At 35.6% G+C, this 21,452-nt stretch overlaps 1 pseudogene; it reads right to left on the bottom strand.

The window, feature by feature from the left end:
* Positions 1-413: 413 nt before the first annotated feature.
* On the bottom strand, positions 414-21,061 carry LOC131434029 (putative nuclease HARBI1; annotated as a pseudogene).
* Positions 21,062-21,452: the final 391 nt, after the last annotated feature.

The following is a 21,452-nucleotide window of genomic DNA, read 5'->3' as shown; positions in this document are numbered from 1 at the left end:
ATTTAAAATTGATCATTAGTTACTTTCAGAAAAAAGCAAATAGAAGAATGCGCGTTTTGTCGGTTACGTCACTTATACCAGTATATCTCCGGAACCCGAAATGTCAGCCACTTGATCTTTAAACTTTATTTACAACCCAATAGTAGCTTTCATACTAGACTAAATTTGTTTAAATCGGTTCAGCCATTTCCGAGAAATTTGTGCGAAGAGAAACTTCTTTAAAGGTGCACACACAGACATTTTCCGATCTCGTCGAGCTGAGTCGAATGGTATATAACGCTGGGGGTCTCCGGAGCTCCAAACAAAGTAAGTTTCTCCACCTATTTAGTTACTTTTCCATAGAGAAAGGCAAAACATTCAATTTTTTTTAATTGTATTGTTCTTGGAGTAGAATTAAAATAAAATTAAACTCATTATTTATGGATGAATGATGCAATTGCATCTCTTCGACGTTTCCCACGTTGGAGCATCGTAGTGGTAGTTTCATCTATTTCGGGTACAGGAAAAATGTGTGTAGGCTCATTTAATACTTCTTCTGTCAATAAAAGATCTTCGTCTTTGAGCAGTTTTGCAATGTTACGCAGGGTGAAGCATGCAATAATTATAGTTGGCACTCGGTTTGTCATAACACGGATTTTTGATTGAAGAATGGGAAATCTTCGTTTTACTTGTCCAAAAATTCTTTCTATTACAACTCTTTCTCTCGTGTGCAGAATGTTGTAAGATTTTTGCTCAGCATTTGAAGGGTTCTTGTATGGAATCATTAACCACGGTGTTAATGGGTAGGCTTCATCATCGAGAAGGATAGATCCTGTTTGGTTTTCAAGAAGGATGCTTTGAATTTCTGAATTTCGCCAAACTCTGGCGTCATGCACAGAACCAACCCAACGACAATCTACACTAGTAAACATTTCCAATGCATTGCATGTAGCTTAAACATTGAATGTAGTGTTACCTTTCCGATTAACGTATTCGTCTATGTATTCACTTGGTCGTTTTATTGCGAAAAATCTAACATTAATTAAAATTTAATTAATTAATTAATTAATTAATTAATTAAAATCTAACACCTACACTCAAATTAAAAATCACGTTCGATTCATTTGAAAAATCACGTAAAATGGTTTCAAATGTCAAATTGAATATTTTCCATGACGAAAATGAATGACCAAACATCAAACAATTTACGTGAATTTCCTGCGTAGAAAGCTCGATTCTGAAAATGGCGAACAGTGGCCCTCAAAGTGTAAGTAGTGTAAATATTTTTGAGAAAAGTTAATTAATTACAATTTTTACTACATCGACCGGACCACCGAAAAAAAAGTTAGAAGAAAAAAAAATTAAATATATATGGATGGCTTTTATCGTATCAAAGAACGTTCGCTGGCAACTCTTCACCGATTGAATCAGTGCCATCAAAGAGAGTTGGAAATCATCGCAACAACAAAAAACCCGCCATGGCTCATTTAACATAGAATCGACACCAGTGCGAGAGCGAATTTCTCTCGATGACATTTCTGAGAATCAAAGGTTAGCACGCTGCTGTGGGGATCCTCTCTGAAGCAACAAACGGTTGCTTATTCTCGTTTCGCGATCCGATTCTATACAGCAGTTGATAATTGCGATAGAATCATTTTACTATTGCCGCTTATTCTAACTATGTGCATATAATCTTTGTATAAGTTGTGTCTATGAAAATGTATGTGAATGCTCCACACAAGGGTTTTGAAATATTGCAACCTAGTATGAGAATCATGAAGTCGAATCATCGATTCGATTTTCTGCGATAATTGTCAACTTGCGATTCTCTCTTGGTAAATTCCACACAGCGGCGATCATTATCAGACTGCAATTTTTTTAAGGGCCGAGAAATACTCAGAGTATGAAGTGGAGCGAAGGAATGTAGAAAAATTCTCTCGCGGTTCATGCATTGAGAGACTCGAGTTCTTGTAGCATCGTCTACCGGATTGAAAATGTTGTATACAATATAGATAGCAATATATCAGCTTCTGTGAAATTTTCGGCAATCACCAACACTGTATATATATATATATATATATATATATATATATATATATATATATATATATATATATATTTATATATATATATATATATATATATATATATATATATATATATATATATATATATATATATATATATATATATATATATATATATATATATATTTATATATATATATATATATATATATATATATATATATATATATATATATATATATATATATATATATATATATATATATATATATATATATATATATATATATATATATATATATATATATATATATATATATATACATAAAACTCTTTAAAACTACTAATCCAGATCTACAAATATAATTTTAGCATATCTTATATGTATTACATAAAAATTATTGGTCACTACCCTTAACATAAAAATATTCATTATTTATTGGATTCTTTAAAAGAAATAAGTTGAGCAAGCTACTGAGCATGCTCCAGAAATCAAAGCATTTGCTTATCACTTGTTGAGTATTTGCTCTCGAATTTCAACTTTATTCATACGGAATCAGATGTTCGAAAAGCAAACTCTCAAATCGAGAAAATAACTGTCAAAGCAAAGTCTTTATTCATACAAACCTGAGCAAATGCTTAAAACGACTGCTCGACTGCTCGAAATAAGCAAAGCTTGAGCAAATGCTAGTTTTTATTCATACAGCTTATTAAGTTGAAGAATTCAAAATATACTGAACACAAGCTTCTGCTTGGTGAAAGGTACGCCTTCACCGAATTTTAAGTTTTACAATGTAAAGCGACAGTTTCAACGTATGTAAAAGTCGCGAACTTCTGGTAGTTATGACCAAAATAATATAATAGTTAAAAGTCTCGATAAAAGTTGAATTGTTTCTGGAGATAAGATAATTCTATGCATAACAGGAAATAAAAATGATTCCCAAATTATCAGCACAACCCTATTGATTCAGTGTACTGATTGGGAAGGTGTCACCCACATTATCGAAATGACGGAATGCGTAATGAATTCTTACTCGACTGCATGATTTTTCAGTGCTCGATCGGTTCAGTGCTAGAATTTTCGCCTGAGTTGGCAGCTCGATCAACCTGATTGACAGTGACATTATAAATGTCATTGAATATTCGCTCATTTTATGAATGTGTTAGTGTGAAATTTAAGCGACTTAAGCCATTTCACTACACTCCAGCTAGAGGAATGGATGATGCTGACTAAGGTAGGCCGTTTTGTTAATTTCCAGCGAATTTCAATAGTTTATATTGGGATTCTAAGAAGAACTGGTTATTTACTAGTTCTGTATATCCGAAAAACATGAAGTTTTAAATTTGTATATTCAGTTATATAATGTTTTCGTTTAAAAATAAACTGAAAATCAGCACGAAAACGTGCAAAATCAGGAAAGAAGAAGAAGAAGACGAATTGACAATTCAGTCCGCATCTTCTCACTCAATTCCGAATGATTTCCGAATCAACCGGTTGTAGGCGAACCGGTTCATTCGGAATCGGTTGTTGCACTGGAGTTGGAATTGATTCGGAATTCATTATGATTTCCACATGAAATTCCGAATGAAAATTTCTCGCCGATTCGGAATTGATTCGGAATCCATTCGGATCTGATAATGTGGGCACCCACATTATCGAAATGACGGAATGCGTAATGAATTCTTACTCGACTGCATGATTTTTCAGTGCTCGATCGGTTCAGTGCTAGAATTTTCGCCTGAGTTGGCTGCTCGATCAACCTGATTGACAGTGACATTATAAATGTCATTGAATATTCGCTCATTTTATGAATGTGTTAGTGTGAAATTTAAGCGACTTAAGCCATTTCACTACACTCCAGCTAGAGGAATGGATGATGCTGACTATGGTAGGCCATTTTGTTAATTTCCAGCGAATTTCAATAGTTTATGTTGGGATTCTGAGAAGAACTGGTTATTTACTAGTTCTGTATATCCGAAAAACATGAAGATTTAAATTTGTATATTCAGTTATATAATGTTTTCGTTTAAAAATAAACTGAAAATCAGCACGAAAACGTGCAAAATCAGGAAAGAAGAAGAAAAAGACGAATTGACAATTCAGTCCGCATCTTCTCACTCAATTCCGAATGATTTCCGAATCAACCGGTTGTAGGCGAACCGGTTCATTCGGAATCGGTTGTTGCACTGGAGTTGGAATTGATTCGGAATTCATTATGATTTCCACATGAAATTCCGAGTGAAAATTTCCCGCCGGTTCGGAATCCATTCGGATCTGATAATGTGGGCACACCCACTTGTGAGCGGCGGGCAGATTCCCAGAGTTGATATTGTCAATATGCGAAAATATTGACAGTAAAATGCGGTGTTTTGTTCCGGGATGTTTCAATCGTCGAATTCGAGGAAATGATCTGTCTATTTCATATCATCGAACACCGAAGAACCTAGTTATTAGAAAAATGGTTTATTTTGTGCGGACTGGAGTACAATAGTGTAAAGAACTGGCGCGTATATTCTGCACATTACAGGACGAAAGATTATCAGTCGAGCGAAATGCAGCGTAAATTTTGTGGATTTCAACGTCGAGTCTCAGGAAAGCACGGTAAGTTCAATATTTGCAATCATCACAGGTAACGAGGCTAATGATTTTAGCTCAACCTTCGATTCGCTGTAAATACATTTCGGAGTTGGATTCCATTCCATTTGATAGTACCGGTAAATTCTGAACTTTTAGAAAAATAAACGTTCAATGGTGGCCCTTCATTGGTCCAATAGGTTGGATTATTGGTCCAATGAACGTCCAATAAATCGTTCAACGGGATGCCACCACGGGTCCTTCGTTTGCCGATTTTAAAACAGACCGTTGAACCGAATGCCATTTTGTTCGTTCAAAAAAACACGGCAGACAGAGGTCCATTGTTGAGTCATTTTAATATGAGGAGTTGGAGCCCCGTTGGACTAGTTTTACTGCACAATTTCCAAGTTTTTTCCACTTATTTTTCTAAACTAAAACTACGCACCTGTACAATACTTCTACTTCACGTAGAATAACAACAAATCTTCTTTCCATGTGAAGGTAACACCGAGATTTCACACTATTTTTACAAGAGAAAAAACAACAAACCGTTCCAGCAAGCTGAACGTTTTTGCTCTTTTATATAATAAGTACTCCATTGTTCATGGAACTTAATATTGAAAAATCTTCCATTAAGGGGGGGGGGGGTAAACCCCCCTGCGCACGGGCCTGGAAGCTACAGGGTAATATTGTTTGATCGATTAGGAACTGTAAAACCAAGATGTATTCATTATCGGTTAAGCGATAATTAACGTGCGGTCTTCATTGTTTATCAATTGAAATTCCATCCAATTCGGAATCATTTAGAGCAGGAGTTCCCAAAGTGGTCGATGTAGACCCCTTGGGGTCGATATCCTTTTTGAGGGGGTCGATGTAAACGAAAACTGACTATGGGGGTCGACGAGGTCTAGAAATCGACCCCCTATTGTTTGATATAAGTTGTTATTTGAAATATTTACGCTAAAAAAGATGTGTTTATTTGACCATATGTAGAAATTGGTAAGTATTTTACATCAATATTAAAAAGGCAAGAAATTGAATTTTCAAAGGAATTTGTTGAGGGGTCTGAGGCCTAAGTTAATTTTAGTAAAGCGGTCCATGACCCAAAATAGTTTTGGAACCCCTGATCTAGAGCATTTGAAATGCCAGCCACAGAACAATCACTCCATTATCCATTATAACTGTAATAGATTCCACAGTGCGATCCGTCAAATCCTTCCTCCAACGAAATGAACAGAATCGGATTTGTGTACAATTTTCTAGATTTCGACGTTACCTTACAAGCCCCTGAAGAAAATATGTCCAGATTTTCAATTACTGCCAAAGATTCGCCAGGCTGCGCGACAACCTTAGTAACTTAAAAGTGAATTCCCGATCTCAACTGGCCGTTTGTTGATGTTTACATACTTGAATCTCGGCGCGCCATACATAATTTCGTGACAAAAGTATCAATTGTCTTATCAGTCATCAGTGTATTTTACATCGTGGGTCCAATCCACGTGTGAATGTGTTGGTGTGGCTATTTTTTTTCAACGGTTCCCGCTTGTGAGGAATTCCGGCAACCATCAGAAGGCTGGCTGCATTCCAGCTGCTGTCAAAAATTTCCAGGCGAAATTGCGTCATTATCTAGCCATACGTGTCTTGTTTATTTCCCTCCTTTTTCTTTTTTCTTTTTTTTATTCGACTTCATTTGATATTCGTCAATCCCGCATGTACGTACAAAAAACGAATCTTAAGACGAGGTAAATGAGATTGAAATATGGGTAGGTTTGGTAGTGAGAAAGCAATGTTATTGGCAATAACATTTTCCATGATTAGTATATATGAAGGGCAATAACTTATTGCCTTTCATATGTGCTTTTTATTGAAAAAATAAAACTAAGACGCTTAAAATGTAGAATCGATTCAAAACGGTTCTGCCAATCTTGTATGGCAAGAATCTGACAGAAAAGAACCGTTATTTACCGCTAGGCGAAATTCTCTGCCGGAAACGGTTGTTGCATTGTTGCCAGACTTGGCAGACATAGCCAGCCGTCTGGGGGGAAATCTGCCCGCCGCGTACAAGTGGGTCCCGCTTGTGAGGAATTCTGGCTACCGTCAGAAGGCTGGCTGCATGCCGGCAGCTGTCAATGTTGTCCAAGCGAAATTACGTCATTTTCTCGCCGCACGTGTCTTGTTTATTTCTCTCTTCCTTCTTTCTTCATTTTTTTAATTCGACTTCATTTGATATTCGCCAATCCCGCATGTCCATACAAAAAACGAATCTTGAGACGAGGTAAATGAGATTGAAATATGGGTATGTTTGGTAGTGAGAAAGCAATGTTATTGGCAATAACATTTTCCATGATTAGTATATATGAAGGGCAATAACTTATTGTCTTTCATATGTACTTTTTTTTGAAAAATGAAACCAAGATGCTAAAAATGTGGAACCGATTCAAAACGGTTCTGCCAACCTTGTATGGCAAGAATCCGACAGAAACAGAACCGATAATAACCGCTAGGCGAAATTCTCTGCCGGTAACGGTTGTTGCATTGTTGCCAGATTTTTGCCGGAACTCAGGCAGAATTCCGGCAAAAATGGCTGGCAGACATTGCCTGCCGTCTGAGGGGAAATCTGAACGCCGCGTACAAGTTATCATTATCAGATCTGAATTTCATGTGGAAATCATGTGGAATTCCGAATCAATTCCAACTCCAGTGCAAAAACCGATTCCGAATGAATTTCGCCTATAACCGGTTGATTCTGAAATCATTCGGAATTGAGTGAGAAGATGCGGACTCAAATGTCATTTCGTCTTCTTCTTCTTCTTCTTCCCCGATTTTGCACGTTTTCGTGCTAATTTCCAGTTTATTTTTAAACGAAAACATTATATAACTGAATATAAAAATTTAAATCTTCATGTTTTTCGGATATACAGAACTAGTAAATAACCAGTTCTTCTTAGAATTCCAACATGAACTGTTGAAATTCGCTGGAAATTAACAAAACGGCCTACCTTAGTCAGCATCATCCATTCCTCTAGCTGGAGTGTAGTGAAATGGCTTGAGTCGCCTAAATTTTACACTAACACATTCATAAAATGAGCGAATATTCAATGACATTTATAATGTCACTGTCAATCAGGTTGATCGAGCAGCCAGCTCAGGCGAAAATTCTAGCACTGAACCGATCGAGCACTAAAAAATCATGCAATCGAGTAAGAATTCCGTCATTTCGATAATGTGGGTGGGGTTGTGCTTAGACAAGACCTGACAACTGGCTTCTTATTCTTCCTTCCGAATCATCCTTCTCGTCATTTTCACCCTGTGGAATAAATACCAACGTATCGGCTACAGTGTAGCCATATTTACAGATTTTTTAATAACTATGCTAGGAAAAAAATATTACATATAAATTTTTAGAATTTAGGTTTTTGATTTGAAATAAACATAAAACATGTTTTGGTGAAAGCATTTCTTTAAAATAAATTAATGCTTAAAAACAATTAATTGAGCTTTGATGACAAAACACGAAATATCTCTTGTTGAACGCAAAATCCAATCCTTTGCTGCCGTATTACCGGATCTTTTGGAAACCGGAAGAAGTCAGGTTTGGATAGAAATGCTTAATGCGATCACAGTGTGGAACACAACAGTTCATTCTTCTTGTGAAACTAAACACACTTCCGAGTTTACAGTAATTTAACAAATATTTTTTGGTTACCTTTAATTCACTAAAAAGAAAAACGGCTTGATGCCTATTTTAATTACACAGTCCTGCCACTGTAAACATTTATTACCAATGAGATTAAAAAAATATGTGAAACATTCTCCGAAAATTTTCATTTTCATTGGTGAGCTAAAATTATACATTTTAATAAATATGTTTTCTGATTTTCTTTATACTTGGCATCATAAGGTGGTAACATCTAAGACAAGACCTGACATCTGGGGGGGGCTGCTTTTGTTCCAAAATGGACCAGTTTCTGATTGGCTGATTTTGATGTTACAACCTGCACATTGTGAAAAGAAAAAACTTTTGCAGGGTACGCGAGCAATGATGCCAAGTATAAAGAAAATCAGAAAACATATTTATTAAAATGTATAATTTTAGCTCACCTATGAAAATGAAAATTTTCGGAGAATGTTTCACATTTTTTTTCAATCTCATTGGTAATAAATGTTTATAGTGGCAGGACTGTGTAATTAAAATAGGCATCAAGCCGTTTTTCTTTTTAGTGAATTAAAGGTAACCAAAAAATATTTGTTAAATTACTGTAAACTCGAAAATGTGTTTAGTTTCACGAGAAGAATGAACTGTTGTGTTCCACACTGTGATCGCATTAAGCATTTCTATCCAAACCTGACTTCTTCCGGTTTCCAAAAGATCCGGTAATACGGCAACAAAGGATTCGATTTTGCGTTCAACAAGAGATATTTCGTGTTTTGTCATCAAAGCTCAATTAATTGTTTTTAAGCATTAATTTATTTTAAAGAAATGCTTTCACCAAAACATGTTTTATGTTTATTTCAAATCAAAAACCTAAATTCTAAAAATTTATATGTAATATTTTTTTCCTAGCATAGTTATTAAAAAATCTGTAAATATGGCTACACTGTAGCCGATACGTTGGTATTTATTCCACAGGGTGAAAATGACGAGAAGGATGATTCGGAAGGAAGAATAAGAAGCCAGTTGTCAGGTCTTGTAACATCAAAATCAGCCAATCAGAAACTGGTCCATTTTGGAACAAAAGCAGCCCCCCCAGATGTCAGGTCTTGTCTTAGGGGTTGTGTGGCGAATGCTACACTCTCATTCAACATAACTCAAAATTGAGTGACACACCACTCAAATTCATAAAAAGTGCGCGTACTCTACTCTTGAGTTACCAATCTACTCATTTTTTGAGTTAAGAAACGAAGCTTTCAAAAATTTGAGTATTTTTACTCAAAACATGAGAAAAATATTTTTTCCAATTTTTGAGTGAGTTTAACGCAAATCTGAGTTCCTTGTACTCAAAATGAAAACATTCTTATTCGTAAAAGTTTATATACAAAGTCATTATTTTTTCCTTTAAATAAAAAGCCCAGAAAAGTGATTCAAAGCCGTTTCCTTTTGACCGGTTTGGAGTCGAAATTGAACGATGTTGATATCCTTATTTTGTACTTCTTACTTAGCATAATTGAAACCACAAAATTTCTATGAAAACATCCATGATTGTTGGTTTATGGTTTCAAAAACCAGATTTAGAAATGGCAATTAAAAACGACATATTCTTGCATTCTTAAATTCGATAATATTTCGATAAAGAAAACGCACTGAACTGCTAGAAATATTTTTTTCACTCAAATGTTTGAAAACTCAACGCTTGCTTTATTGTATGAATAAATGCGTAAGAACTCATGGCCTGACGATGGGGATGACAGATCTGGTTTTTTTTCAATTACAACACGAAAAGTAAATGGAAAGCGAAAAAAAACTACATATAACCAAACATCTATATCGATCCGTTTGAAAGCGTTGCTAACCGTGGAAAAGAAAGTCAAATAACATGCGATTTCTTCAAAAGTTTTTGTTACTACTCTTGACAATCACTGAGTGTCAACATGAAATCGTCAGCAGATTGAAAAAATGAAATTATGGTTCCAAAAAGGGTTAAATTCAGTAGCTGGGAACGTGAAGATGGATAATGTTTGATTTTTCAATTTATTGAAAGTTTAACCAAATATATCTCTGTCCCTGTTCCTCTGACGGTCAAACTATTTTGAACTATTTGCTGAGAGTAAATTGATATTGGTTTCGAATTGGTGAACCGTCATGAGCTTAAGTTGCTTAGCGCAAAATTTCCTGAGAGCTTGAAGATGTAACAAAAATGCCTTATATTAGTTTATGGCATGAATGTTACTCTATTATTAGCATTTAAGACCTTTTCCATTTAAGATTTAAGAACTGTTCTAAAATTTTTAGATAAATTTTTGATATCTACATGACGACGATGAGCTGCAAAACGGTATAGAATACCAGTTCCAACATTATTGCAAAAATACACCGACGTTTTCAAAAGTCAGTACCTCGCAGACATTGACATTTAGTTTGAGCATATCATCACACCGATCATAGAAATGGGAATGTTCCGGAAGATTTTCATATTTATTGTTTCGTCGGTAATCCATTTTTTCGCACAGAGTTTGAATTCCCGGTAGACTTCGATCTCTGTTTGGACACAACTTAAATTCGATTGTACTGACTGTGATGTTTGATACCGGAGATCCCCACTTTTATTTCGTGTCAAATTTGAAATTGATTTAATAGTGGCATGACTGAAAAGAAATTTTGATGTGCCCGGAAGTATATATTGTTAAGTATCTCTTCTCTAAATTCTTCATTATAAAAGTCTTGAAATGCTAGAAGCCAGGAATTGAAGCTGTACATGATACCGGTCCGATTTTCCAGTTCATTGGTAATATGGAGTAACTTCTCCAGATGAGCTGTGTAATTATAGGCACTGGACAAAAGCGTTGTCTCGATGTCAATGTTGGGATGTTGCTCTCTACTCATCTGAAATAAACCAAATTGGATCAAGTTTTTAGCTAATATTTGCTAAGCTGTGAATATTCAGCCCAGTCGTGATTCTTTTAATAAGCTTAATTTACACAAGCAAATATTATTATAAATAACGTACAAATCACCATGGTATTGTTTTTAACCCGAAAAAATCAGTAAAAGACAACCGATCCAGAACCATCCGTTACTATGCACAGTAAAGATGAACAAGCGGCTGTAAGAAAATGCACCACAGAAAAAAGACGATTTATCCAAAGATAAACTCAAGATGGAATAGTCTATGATTTCTCATGTACTATTCAAATACGACCCCTCGTTGATTTCGGTTCACCGTCAGTTGTAGTTCAATTATTATCTGAAACAAAACAACAAGCGTCGAATCCCTACATGCGTCGTTACTATAACAATGTTTGTTTACGTAGTACCAATCCTAAGCTGCAATATGAAAGAAATCTCGGTATTTTGCTGCATGACGAGTAAATCTTGGAACTTGAAAAATCAATTAAATTATTATTAAGAATATATTCAATTTGTTATAATCTTATCTCAGGTGAATGAAAGTAACAAAATATTATGTGTGATATGTTTACAAAAGTTTACTTACTTCCAAACTCGTATTGTTACTATGGTATTTATCATTTTCAAATGTTTATCGACGCTTATTAACGAAGGCTCAACCAAATTACACTATTGCTAGGTTCACTGGTTCACATGTTTATCGACGCTTATTTCAAATGTTTATCGACGCTTATTAACGAAGGGTCAACCAAATTACACTATTACTAGGTTCACTGGTTCACGATTACAGATCCGATATTTTTCGATGGATCGTATGAGACATTGTAATCTTGAGTTTATCTTTGATTTATCCTTTATAGTTTAAAGTGAAGTTTTTAAGTGTCATCCTCCTCGGTTTAGAAACGTTTTTCATTAACACTGAAACAAAACCCGAATAAAGCTGTTTTAATGTTAAACATGTTATTGAAAATCTTATAGGGGCTGGGGTCCACTAGGAGATTGATAGTACCTATTAGCTCTCTCCGGACTGTACCAGCCTAGATGCCGTGTGGAATCCGGCGGAAAAAAATGAACCAAGAATAGATCCACTGGGTTCCTGCTTCCATGTCGTAAAAGGCGATAATTGCAGGAGTTTCTTTTTTCTTTCAGTTATAAGATATTTTCAATGTTTCACTTCTGATTACTCTATTTTACTAAATCATCTCTTTATTCAACCAATCAATTTCCGTCTAGCTACGGAGAAAAGTTTTATTAGGAATGATTTCTTCTTCCATGTTATTGATTGTCTTTCAGGATTATAAAATGAATGATAAAAAACAACCATTGCGCAAATCCGTTTATATTACAAAGTTAATAACAGAGATAACATATATCGGTATATTGAATACATAGTAAAAAACACTTGATATTAATATTGCAAACAGTAAATTAATATTTTTCTCGGTAGCCGGCTGCCCAGATCAACTAATATAACCAATTAATAATTTTAATAAACAATTCAAATAATAAAAATAATAAAGAATCGGAAATAATAAAGAATCAAGACGCGTGTGAAATCTGTTGACCTTTGTTTGGTGATTTAAAATGATTTTATAATATCTGTTTAGAATATTTCAATGCAATGAATCAACTTTTTTGTCTAAATCCTATTCGCTCGTTTATTTTGTATCACGTAGTTTCATTTATAAAAACGTGCTTAATCCACCTAGCAGTGAGATGATACCTTTTTTTATCAATCGGAATGTGTTTTTTTTTGCATGACTAAAAAAAACGCGAAAGGTAGATGCATAAACGAGTGACTGCATACTCGACAGCCGGCTGTCCGGAGTTTTGTCAATTTCGGAGATTGACTGTTTCGTGCATTATATTGCCAGCACAAAGTAACACATAAAACGATAATACTTTAAAACATTCTTGGTAGCCGACTACCCAGAGCAATAAACACATGATAACATTATTAAAACATTTACTAACAAAGTATCCTCTCCTGTGATGCATGTGGGAATGCAGAGGATTCCTCGGTTCTTAGTAGCAACATGCATCGAACTAACAATCCTTTCCCTCCCAGGTAGATCTGCATTCGGACGTGGCCGGCGTCGGTATTGATCAGCATGCATGGTTCAATACAGTTTGCACAGTGTGAAACAATGTGTTATTCCCAAACATGTTACTTCAAAAAATCATTTTGCAATCTCAATTGGTCCAGATCAATAACGGAGTAGCAACACACGGGCGGTCTCTAATGCTAATGCTAATGCTAAACATGTTATTGAAAATCTTATAGAAATGGTAACAGTTCATTTTTTTTACTTTAATACATAATAACAGCAAACTATACATTTCACATAACGAAATGGTTGAAGAAAATTACTACATAGAAGGATTATTTTTTACCTATTATGCTATTTCATGAACAATTCTCACATAAAAACTGATTTTTATTGTGTATAGGATAGTAATTCATCGACTAATTATATTTAGACGAATTTTTCATTTTAAATTTTCTAGGTAACTGCAACAAACTCGAAATTTGTCCAATCTCTGGAAGGTTTTGTTTTTGGTTGTTTTAAAATAATGCTTTCTTTAAAAGACACCTTCGAATAATCAAAACCTAACATTTGGAGAGTTTCCTTGCAGCAACTTTCGCTTTTTCTACTGAATCAGAAATTTGATCACCATTGAACCTTTTTTTTGTAAGCGGGTAATTTCTTAATGGTAAGCTCCTGCCCACTTGCATGCGGCGAGCAGAATTCCACCCAGATGGCTGGCTACAATGGAACAACCGTTTCCGGTAGAGAATTTCGCCAAGCGGTTATTATCGGTTCTGTTTCTGTCGGATTCTTGCCATACAAGATTGGAAGAACCGTTTTGAATCGGTTACACATTTTTAGAGTCTTGGTTTTATTTTTTCAAAAAATAGTACATATAAAAGACAATAAGTTATTGCCTTTCATATACACTAATTATGGAAAATGTTATTGCCAATAACATTGCTTTCTCACTACCAAACATACCTATATTTCAATCTCATTTACCTCGTCTCAAGATTCGTTTTTTGTATGGACATGCGGGATTGACGAATATCAAATGAAGTAGAATTAAAAAAAAGATGAAGGAAGAGAGAAATAAACAAGACACGTGCGGCGAGATAATGACGTAATTTCGTCGGGACAATATTGACAGCTGCCGGAATGCAGCCAGCCTTCTGATGGTTGCCAGAATTCCTCACTAGCGGGTGATGGCGTTTTTCGTATTTGGATATTTATAGCGGCCCTTACACGAGTCATTAAAAATTTCATTACTAAAAAATAATATCATTTTAATGAACGTGTATGGTGCAGTAATGACGAGTTCATGCCTTTTTTTAGAACGGCCAATAAGCCATCCGTCAACATTCACTTTAAAGAGTAATTTCGAATGACTCGGCACTCGCTGAGAGTAAGTCATAATAGTAAACGGCAGCGAAAAGTTTTCTCTTTAGTCTGGTGTTAAATTTAATACTCTATCTTTCATAGCTCGCTTGCAATTTCTTTCAAAAGTGGAAGTTGACAAGTGGCTTATTGGCCGTTCTAAAAAAAACGCGTGTGTTTTCTATGCAAATTTGAAATACACTATTACTTAGTCATCATCTAAGACAAGACCTGACAACTGGCTTCTTATTCTTCCTTCCGAATCATCCTTCTCGTCATTTTCACCCTGTGGAATAAATACCAACGTATCGGCTACAGTGTAGCCATATTTACAGATTTTTTAATAACTATGCTAGGAAAAAAATATTACATATAAATTTTTAGAATTTAGGTTTTTGATTTGAAATAAACATAAAACATGTTTTGGTGAAAGCATTTCTTTAAAATAAATTAATGCTTAAAACAATTAATTGAGCTTTGATGACAAACCACGAAATATCTCTTGTTGAACGCAAAATCGAATCCTTTGTTGCCGTATTACCGGATCTTTTGGAAACCGGAAGAAGTCAGGTTTGGATAGAAATGCCTAATGCGATCACAGTGTGGAACACAACAGTTCATTCTTCTCGTGAAACTAAACACATTTTCGAGTTTACAGTAATTTAACAAATATTTTTTGGTTACCTTTAATTCACTAAAAAGAAAAACGGCTTGATGCCTATTTTAATTACACAGTCCTGCCACTATAAACATTTATTACCAATGAGATTGAAAAAAAATGTGAAACATTCTCCGAAAATTTTCATTTTCATAGGTGAGCTAAAATTATACATTTTAATAAATATGTTTTCTGATTTTCTTTATACTTGGCATCATTGCTCGCGTACCCTGCAAAAGTTTTTTCTTTTCACAATGTGCAGGTTGTAACATCAAAATCAGCCAATCAGAAACTGGTCCATTTTGGAACAAAAGCAGCCCCCCCAGATGTCAGGTCTTGTCTTAGGTCATCATTAAAAATGACAAAAATCAGCTGTTTTTCAAAGAACGGCGAATCTAACATTGACAGCAAATGGAGAAAATCATCGATGAATGTTTCGACTTCGGTTTCAAATCGTGTTTAGAAATTATCGTATATTCTCTGATCAATTTATGATTAGTCGATGAATTGTTAGTTTATTTTCAAAAGGCACGCAAATGTTACCACTTTCCTTCTATATCCATTGAATAAATCAACATAAAAAGAGTTTAGCCCTTTTTCGATTTGTTTACTTTTATACTTCCTGTGTGAATTATAAAGATACGCCCTTGCGCATTTTTCATGAAATTGACTGGTTTTCGCTACTAAGACAAATCTGTGAGTAGTTTTATTGTCTCTTTTACTATTTCCAGTAATAAAAGGTTTTGTTTACTTTTGTAAGATACGTCCTTCTTTGAAAAACAGCTGAAATAATTCTCGTGTACACACTTAAATTTTATAGCTGAGTCTCGGAAAAAATATGCCGAGATTCGCACAGCTGAGTAATCAGCAATCATCTCGGCAAAAAAAAATTACTGAGCGTCTCGGCACCCTCAAATGTGACAAACGATAAATATTGCCGAAATCGTCAGCATAAGATTTACTGTTTACTCAGTGAAACGTTTACTGAATATTCGGCAATCCAATAAAACGAAAAAATGAAAAAATAAATTACCGAATCATCAGTAACTAAATATCTAGACGATTTTTAATTACTGATTTTGTTTGTGATTTCTCAACATTATAAACACGTCATTTAGGATCAAAAATTCATTTTATTAACATTCGGAGGAGGCTTCCAAATTTGTTGCCAGCCTGTACCTAAAAACATGTAGCATACAAATTTTTTTTTTTAAATTGTCGGAAGGCTCGCATTTGATACCGAATACTGTAAAAACCATGCAAAGAGTTTTAAATGCTGACAGTATTTCCGGTCCTATGGGAATTATTACATCTCTCCAAACTAATGAGCAGTCTCCTTCGCCAAATCCCTCAGACATCAATACATGCCTTGAGTTTACATGGTTTACAAAAAGTTTCAATATTTAATTATGCATATACGGTATTGTTCAAATAAACTTACTTTGATCCATTGAATTATTCCATGTATTGGATTATTTTTTCGCATATCCCCCAAAGTTTTGTCTCAAGGACGCGTTGAGCCCCGAGTTGGGTGTTTTTCCCTTATAATCACGAGTGCAATTTTTTATTCAATATTTTTACTTGCAAGTGGTTCCACGCTTCTTCGAAGATTATTCATTTTTTCACTAAAGAATTTCATCAGAAAATAATTGCGCAATGCGAAGCGAAAATGTTACGCGGCAATAAATGACAGCTGTTGTGCTGAATCTCGGCAACAGCTAGCGCATATTCCGAAATCTCGGCAAACGTCTCTGCTGATGTCGGCATATCTGTTGTTTACTGATAAATTCAGCAAGCAATTATACCAAATTTCGGCAAAGTGAAGCATTTTACCGAAATATCAGTGTATGCATTTAACGAAGTTCAGAAACATGCGTCTTGATTACTGAGCAATCAGCAAATTTACGTGTTGCTGATCAGTTTCAGCATTTTTATATGCCGAGCTCAAGAAATGGTTTTAAGTGTGTAAGGGCTGCTTATAGGAAACCGTTGAACTGTAAAATGGGAACATTTAAACATGTCAAAGGTAACATTATTCATGCTTATCAGGAAATCACCATTTTTGATTTAGTAACGTTACCTGAAAATACTCCATATATTTATATTCAAGTTTTCCAATAGTGGAAACCTGCCCTTCTTTGATATCTTTCTAAAGGTACGCCATTCTCGTGGTGATCCATTAAATTTTGGAAGCTGTATTAAAGCTTTACGCTTTAAATATACAGTCCAATCATCATTACCTTGCCGACTTGTGCCGGCTGTGTTATTTTCATTGAGGCTTCTTAGTGCTTCTAGCATTTCGCCGAATACTGCCTCCATTTTGGATTCATTTTGACTGGAGTCTCTTTTGACCTTCGTGGCCTTCTCTAATAAATGGATTTGTTCTTCTGTTGCAACACATTTGGTACAAATCGAGCGCTCTCCTTTGGTTGGTAATCTTCCCAACCCAGCGCATCCGTGGTGGAACCATAGGTCACATTCGTCACATGCGACCATGTCCTGCTTGTCATCTGGTTCTGTGCAGAGACGACAATGTCCATTCTTATTTTTCACGAATGGAGACATTTTACTTATATGTCGTGGTGCCGTCCGCACCGTTATAATTCACTTATCGAAACTCTCTTTGGAGCTTACATTTCGATGCCGTCCGCATCGTTCTTCAGAATCACTTTATTTGTTTACTCGATCTTAATGGTACCGAGCACACCAAACTTCACTTACTCGATCTTAACGGTGTCGAGCACACCAAGCAGGTAATCATTGCCCATGGATGAGCTTTGATTTATGGACACTAGTGAAAATAAAAAGCAATTACCTCAAACGTATTAAGGCAAGTCCCCACGATCAGCATCTCAAACAAATGCTATCACATATCTCTGAAAAGGTCGACTCCATGAAAAAGGCGAATAAAAAAAAATATTACGAAAACCTTCTCATTAACGTACCTCATTCGAAATTTTGGACAAATCTTAAATCTACGTTCGGAATAACAAAAGAAAAGGATAAGATACGCTTGATCGATAGGGGCAACAACATTAGTGACAACAAGGAAGTTTGTGATATTTTCAACAAATTCTTTTCAAATATCGGTAATGAATTAGCTAAAGCTATTCCTGTAAACTCATCTTTTTGTCCAATAAGTAACGTTCGTCGTGTTTGTGATTCTATTTTTCTACGTCCTTCATCTGTAAATGAAGTGATACTGTTAATACAAGGTTTGGATAATAAGAAGAGTAACGGCCCTGATAACGTCTCTGTCAGTGTACTAAAACATAATTCATTTGCATTCGCAAAAATACTCTCTCAGTTCTTTAACGTAATTATTCAGACCGGTTACTACCCTGATTGCCTCAAGGTGGCTAAAGTCATTCCTGTGTTCAAATCGGGTGACCGTTGTGATTGTAATAATTACCGTCCTATATCTACATTGTCCGTATTCAACAAAATATTTGAAAAACTTCTAGTCACTAGACTTATCGAATTTCTAAGTAAGCATAATATCCTCTTTAGATTCCAATATGGCTTCAGACAAGGTTCTAGCACCCAAACCGCTATAGTTGAATTAGTTGACGAAATTATAAGCGAGATCGATAGTAAAAATATAGTTGGTGCATTATTTTTAGACCTTAAAAAAGCTTTTGACACATTAGATCATAGTATACTTTTGGACAAACTCGATTGCTATGGGATCAGGGGCATTGCTAATTCAATTATCCGTAGTTACTTGACTAATAGAAAACAATTTGTATCCATCGAAAGTGACAGTAGCAACCTTGCTCCAATAAACATTGGTGTTCCACAAGGAAGTAATATTGGTCCACTATTGTTTCTTTTATATATTAATGATATAGGTAATTTACATCTTAAAGGAACTCCACGACTATTCGCCGACGACACAGCTCTGTTCTATCCCGACAGTGACATCAATGCTATTATTAACTCAATGGAAAGTGATTTAAGAACTCTTGATCAATATTTCAATGCGAACTTATTATCATTAAATGCCACAAAGACTAAGTATATGAGTTTCCGTTCCACAAGGAAAATTATACCAACGCATAATCATCCCCAGCTTGGACACAATATTATCGAAAAAGTTGATTATTTCAAGTATCTGGGCATATATTTCGACCCCACATTAACCTGGGCTCACCACATAAAGTTTGTTGCCAAGCACGTGGCGTCGTACTGCGGTGTTTTATGGAGAGTCAAGTCCTTTGTTCCCCAGCGTGTGCTGTTAAATTTTTATTTTGCTTACATCCATTCACAGCTCAACTACTTGGTATCGGTGTGGGGGCGAGCCGCTAGTTCTTATCTGAAGAAACTCCAAACTCTGCAAAACAGATGCCTAAAAATCATTTTCAATAAACCCTTACTATTCTCGAGTCTATTGTTATACTCTGACAGAAACCATAATGTTTTACCAATAACATACTTATGTGATGTCCAAACGTTGCTATTCATCCATGATAATTTGTATAAATCCACAGTACACCATAACCTACAGTTCCCAACTATATCTCATTCTAGAACAACACGCCGTAGTAACAATTTGTTTCGTGTTCGAGCAGCTACAAGCCTTGGTCAAAGACGGATCCTTTTTGTTGGTCCAACTAAATATAATGCACTTCCGCCTGACATGCGAGGAATAAGCAATCGTGCCACATTTGCGGCTAGACTAAAGTACCATTTTAAGCACAGACTGCACGAGATATTTAGCTAATTTAGTTTTTTGTTTTATAATGTAATGTATTTATCGTCAACAGTATTTCATATTAAAAACTAATAACCTATATTTGTACTTTCTTTCCAACATAGCGTAGTAATTAAATTGTGGATCCCTTAAAAGGAAATCTTTTCCACTGGGATTCCACTTTAATAAATTGCACATCAAACCATGAATAAATAGAATCTCAGCGGACTTTGTATCAAAATTAAATTTGTATTTCTAGTATTATTACTGCCAGTGTCTATTTGTTTCTTGTTTTTCCGCTGAGACTAGTTGCGTCCACTACCAGGGGGCTTCAAATTGAAGCTTTTTGGTGTGGGGAAGTGTGGTGGGCAAAAAAAAAAAAAAAAAAACTTTTCCAACTCTTTCTTAATGGTGCGAGCATACCAGATTTTTACGCTCGATCTAAAAGGCGCCGAGCACACCGATAGTTATTCCAAGAGATGTCAATCTCCTCTCTGGAGCCACCAATGTTTTCGTGCGAAGGAAACGAAAACGAGATTCAGAACTTGTGTTCAGGGACCTTGATTTCTTTCGAGAGTACAAGCTCTCAGCTGGGAAATAACGTCGAAAGACCTCAATTGCTCTTGCGTAATGAGAGCCTATGCTTCTGTGGTGGAATAGTTTTCGACCAGCTGAAAGCAGTCTTTTTAGCACTAAGCACAACCTTAAATCTCGGAAAAAGGCTAGTTGTCTCTTCTGTGCGGAGACCTATGCTTCTAATATGGAGGATTACCGATTGTGTTAGCGAAAAGACTTTTGACAAGGAGATGAGAAATTTCGGCCTCAAACATCTACTCGATTTGACTTTCCGAAAACTTCTAATTTTATTTACAAATTTTGGGTCTTATATACTAATTCCTAGTCTAGAAAATCTAGACCTCTCACAGAGATCCCTTTAAAAAATGCTGCACGCGCATGCTCGTTCTTTCAAGTATTCTTGCGCGTGCGTCGCTATCAACCAGCACGTGCTTGCGCTACTATCTCTTTTTCTTCCACGTGCCCAGCTGATCACTGAGCCGCTTCACACATGCGCAGCTGATGGCTGGCAATGTCTAACTCACTTGCAGAGCGGCAGCTATTAATCTGTAGGATCGTTGCGCCGTAACAAGTCGCATCGTGCCAATTATTGAAGATATATATGCAATAAAAACACTTCTTCTAATTTCGCCTGGACAAAGTTGACTGGCTGCATTCCAGCAGCTGTCAACTTTGTCCAGGCGAAATTACGTCATTATCTCGCCGCACGTGTCTAGTTTATTTCTCTCTTCCTACTTTTTTATTTTTTTTTCTCGACTTCATTTGATATTCGTCAATCCCGCATGTCCATACAAAAAACGAACCTTGAAACGAGGTAAATGAGATTGATATATGGGTATGCTTGCCCACATTATCAGATCCGAATTGATTCCGAATCAATTCCGAATCGGCGAGAAATTTTCATTCGGAATTTCATGTGGAAATCATAATGAATTCCGAATCAATTCCAACTCCAGTGCAACAACCGAT

The sequence above is a fragment of the Malaya genurostris genome, chromosome 3 (genome assembly GCF_030247185.1).
Source record: "Malaya genurostris strain Urasoe2022 chromosome 3, Malgen_1.1, whole genome shotgun sequence".
Lineage (NCBI taxonomy): Eukaryota > Metazoa > Arthropoda > Insecta > Diptera > Culicidae > Malaya > Malaya genurostris.
This window is presented reverse-complemented; position numbering and strand designations above follow the sequence as displayed.